This window comes from Meles meles, chromosome 8 (assembly GCF_922984935.1).
Source record: "Meles meles chromosome 8, mMelMel3.1 paternal haplotype, whole genome shotgun sequence".
NCBI lineage: Eukaryota > Metazoa > Chordata > Mammalia > Carnivora > Mustelidae > Meles > Meles meles.
In genome coordinates, this window is record NC_060073.1 from 118,395,670 (window position 1) to 118,400,929 (window position 5,260).

Sequence of the window (5,260 nt, forward strand, 5' to 3'; positions counted from 1 at the left end):
ATCCTTTTAAATATGTTGGGATTTCTTTTATGGGCTAGCACGCAGTCTGTCTGGAGAATGTGTATTTCCAGTGTATGTGCGTGCTGCTCACGCCCTTGAGACTGTTTTATGCCGGCCCCTTGAATCATGTTGGCTGAAACGTTCAGGTTTTCTGTCTCTGTTTATCCTATTCTGCTTTCACTGAGCTTTATGGATGGGTAGATCAATGTTTTTCATCACATTTCAGACGTTTTCAGCTATCATTTCAATGAATTTTTTTCACCAAGATAAACTGTTTTCTCTCCTTCTAGGATTGTTACTATGTGTGTTGGTTGGTGTGCTTAATGGTGTCCATGTTTCTGTTCATCTTTCTCTAACCCTTTTTCTCGGTATTTCTCAGTTCTATGAAATTTACTGATCCATCTTCGAGCTCATGGGTTCTTTCTTCTGCCTCCTCAGATCTTCTGCAAAGACCCTCTGGGGAATTTCTGCATTTTGGTTACTTCTCTTTTCAACTCCCGACTTTCTGTTTGGACCTTTTTACAGTAACCTCTGCCTGTATCAATATCCCCTATTTGAGGACTCTGTATAGTAATATTTTTGCTTAATTCTGAAGAATGACCTTTGGTTCTTTGAATATATTTATTCTGTCTGCTTTGAAGTCTTTACTAAGTTTACCATCAGGGAAACTCAGGCTGGTTTTGCTTTCTGCTGTTCTCCGGGAGCACTCTGTTTCTTTGCGTGTCTCATGATCTGTTGTTCAAAACTGGACTTTGGCCAGCACCGCAGCAATACCAGACTCTTATCACCTATGGGACAGCTGGCGGGTGCTGGTGGTTTTCTGTTTGGTGACTTGCCTGGACTGTCTCTAGACTGTGTCTCCACAGTGTGTGGCCACCGATGTTCCTCTTTAGTTTTTCTTTTTTTAATTCCTGTTTTTTTTTTATTTTTAAGTCTGATGTCGAAGGGTCACCCCGGGGTCAACCCAGCCTAGTGGTCAGCTGTGCTGGGCCACAGTTTGTGCGAAAGCCGCCACAGCCAGTAAAGCTCCCTCCGCTCACTGGTCGGTCTGTGTTTGGGTTGGAGGATGGATTCAACACTCACGCAGTCTTCAAGCCCGCTCTGGCTTTCATGTTCCCAGGCCTGAGACCTCACATGAAACTAGGGACGGTGCAGCCTCTTACACGTCCTCTGCTTTCCAGACCCCGGCAGCCTGCGGGAGCTTATCCAAGCCGCTCTTCCTACTTAATTCCGGTCAGGCCTTCCGCCTGCTGCTTGTCCAGATCCTCACGGTCTCGGGCGTGTGCAATATAGATGGCCTGGAGCCTGCCCGACATTGGCATCCGTCTGAGCAATGCCTTGGACGTGGGTGTCCTCCGAGTAAGGTCGGGAAGCTGCCGTCCCCGTGGGCTTCTCTTCCCTGGTGGACGACCACATTGTGCAGGGGTGGGGGGAAGGAGGAGGGCGCAATGCCCACGAGTCCTGGCCAGATTGAGTACTGCTTCTTGAAGAAAGCCTCCGCAGTGGGTTGTAGTTGGATCGACATCAAGAGGTCAGAGATGGGAGTTTGTGTCAATTCTGACTATCATTGTTTTCCGTGAGAATTTACAGAGCTCCCCCATCCCCGTCATAAGGCGGTCTTTTCAATCCCCCTCCGTCTGTAACTCTGTCCGTCCACTGGCCCTCCTCCTGCGGAGGAGTCATTGGCATTGTTTCTGAACCCCCAGCCAGCTCTGTTCTCCGATCCTTCGTGTGGGTTTTTCCGTATGTATGAATCTGGGGTCGGAGGCGGCAAGTGTGTGGGGGGGCAGGTGTGAGCCATTTCCAAGATTTCTCTGATGTTTTACTCTTTACCAAGTCCTAAGCTAATATTATGATGAAATACCCTGTTGAAACTCTCTGGGTAGAGTTTTTATCTTCTGTTTCCTCTACTTTGTTGCACTGGACTTTCTGTCCTGTAGTTAAATCCATTTTCTGCCTCATCATTCGTGCCGAGCACGGCTGTCCCATCCCGGGCCAATAACACCAGCCCCTCACTCCAGCCTCAAGGACGGGAATGTCTTTCCTCCCGCAATCTTTGTGCATCTCCACCCCCCATCCCGAGCTATAAGTACAATCAAGAGCTAGACTCTATTTTTCAACTGTGTATTTAAAGGGAAATGCAGGTGTTCAGTAATTCCCAGAAAAGGTGGCATGGTTCATCTTTGGAAGCAGAGATTATTGTCATTTTTGAAGACTTTATAGCTTCAAAAAATGTGGCTCAGATTGAGATATTACATCCTATAAGTTTGTGATCCATTTGTTAATGGACTGCTTGGGCATTTCAATAAACATCCTGTGCAATGAATTTTAGAGAAAGCTGACGTGCCCAGTACGTAGACACGACGTCCTGACATGAAGAGAATGAGTGCGTTTGAAACCAGCACCGTCATTCTGAACAATCCTGATTAATTCAAAAGCAACAAGTTGTTCACCAGCCAACCCCCCCAGACTGATTGTGATTTGAGAAAAGAATGTCTATCCAATAACAAATCGATTTGCTATCGTGAATTCAAATTAAACTTCAGGTGCAGAGGAATGAGGCAGTCTGCACTCGGGAGGGCAGTGTGGAGGCTCCTCAGAAAGTTAGCAATAGAGCGACCCTACGATCCAACAATCGTGCTAGAGGTATTTACCCTAAAAACACGGTAACAGTTACTCAAAGGGATACACACACCCTGATGCTCACAGCAGCCTTATTTCCAACAGCCACATGGTCGAAACAGCCCACCTGCCCACCGTAGTTGAAAGGATAAAGAAGCGGTGGGGGGTAGGTGTGGGAATGTGATGGAGTATTGTTCAGCCATGAAAAAGATGAGCTCTTGCCACTTATGACAACATGGACAGACCAAGAGGCTGTTATGCTAAGTGGGAAAAAAAATCAGTGAAAGACAAATATCATATGATTTTCCTCATATGTGGAATTTTCCTTACATGTGGATTTTACTCATATGTGACCTTTAAGAATTTAAGAACTTAAAGCAAATGAACATGGAACAGAAGATGAGACAAACCAATAGCCAGACTCTTAACGACAGAGAACACACTGCTGGTCACTAGAGGGGAGGTGGGCAGGGGAACGGGGAACCCGGTGACGGGGATGGCGGAGGGGACCTGTCGTGATGAGCACCGGATGTTGTCTGCAAGTGCTGAGTCTCTCCGTTGTACCCGAAACTAATATTACCCTGCATGTTAACTAACTGGAATTTAAATAAAACTTAAATTATTCCGAGAGGAAAAACATAAAGGAATGAGGCAGTCTCATGTCTGAATTTCTCAGTGAAGGAAAGAAAGAAATTCCTCGATTTCCAGGGCTAAGTGCCTTCAGATGTTGCCTAGTAACGTGCCTGAGCTAGGATGTTCCATGGTCTATAATTCAGATTAGTCCTTCAAACTTGTTTCAAGGGTCCAGAATTCCAGGGGGAAATGAAACTCAATATCAAAAATAAATTTTGCAGTTCAGAACAGCAGGCAAGATCTTCTGCGGTACAGAGGGGGCTAGTTCTCAGCTGGAACAAAATGATCGGTTCGGCAAAGGACCGCGGTGACAGTCAATACGGGGGATGGGTTAGGCGAATGTCTACGGACGCCGCTTCTCCGTGTGACCCCGACTTCCAGTATCTAATCCTCTTCCTGGGAGGTTGCAAGAAAATCCTGAAGCTGGTAAATGCCTTCTGAATGAGCCGAGGAGTTCATGGAAGGGCGTCCGAACGTTGAAAGGGGAAGGAAAGCTTCCTCTGGAGAGAAAGCATTTGAACTGGACCCTGAATCAGGCATCGAAGAATCAGAACCCAGGGCCTGGCGATCCAGAGGCAGCAAACTGAGGTTCCAGGCAGGAAGTGTAAATACTAGGCGTGAGCTAAAGCCAGAACCGTTGAACACTGGGGTTGTGGTGATCGACGAACCGCTCACCCTGTCTAACGGAAGTAGTATGTTCCCAGCAACACCACCTGTTTCCAGAGAGAATGCCGTGTTACCATGTTAAATTTCCCCCCAGAAAACCCGACACTTTAAGTGTATATGTGAATGTTGATGCTTTTCCATCCTAAGTGTGGGGACGAAATCTATCTGTTTGGTGCCATTGTCAGACCAGCTTGGTCTCTCTCCACTTCAAGACCACTTGGTCCGACACTTGCTCCCTTCACAGTCCTTGGGTCTTCCTTATGGCTTTTGCATCAAGTGGTCTTCCACTCTCTGGTGGACGTCTCCTGCAGTGGCGAACTTACTGCCTGGCAAGCCAAGCTGAGGAACAGAACTTCCTTTCTTACACTTGTCCCCAAAATTATCTTAGTTGTTCCTATCACTACAGGATTCTTCCACAGTGGGAGCTTAAAGTGTGCAAATTTCCTTGCAAATTTCACCCACTGCCTTCAAGGCTTCTCAGTTGCCATGGTTTCTAGTTGGTCACCGCCCTGGTCACCATCAACTAGATGGATTCAGTGATCTCTACCTCAGTGCATCATACCCAGGACTGAGGAAGTGGTCCGCGTGAAAAAGGACCATCCTTATCCTTGTTTTAGGATTATAGGTTCTCTCTCTCTGTCAGGTATCACTTAGTGAAATACGATCTCCCTAAATATTGTAGCAGGGAGAGGCTGATATAATACAGAGTGATCAGATTGCTGTGGGAGGGGCGGAGGCTATAACTGGGCTTGAAGCAGGAAGGACCTCCCAGCTTGCCCGAAGCGAGTGGCCCATCGTACCTGGCCAGCGCAACAAGGTGTCACAGTGGGATGGAACCCAGCTGATCCCCAAATGCAGTGTTTTCCGGTTAACTGGTACCCAGTCCTGCCAACGTCTTCATCCTGTGTGTCTGAAGCTGAAAGCTTTGTGGAAGAGAAAACCAATCTCTGTGGGCTCTCAAGCCACAGCCGTAATGTCGTGAGGTGACGGGGGACCAAGACTGATGTTCTAACGTGTGTTCACACCAGCATTTGTCAGGAAATTTCATATGCCCTCTAGGCGCTCAGTGTTTCCAGAAAGAGCGGGGAATGTTTAATGTTATTTGCCACAAGAAAACTTACTTAAGGGTCGCCTGGGTGGCTCAGTGGTTTAAGCCTCTGCCTTCGGCTCAGGTCATGATCTCAGGGTCCTGGGATTGAGCCCCACATCGGGCTCTCTGCTCAGTAGGGAGCCTGTTTCTCCCTCTCTCTCTGCCTGCCTCTCTGCCTACTTGTGACCTCTCTCTCTGTCAAATAAATAAAATATTAAAAAATATATATATATATAAAAACTTAATATT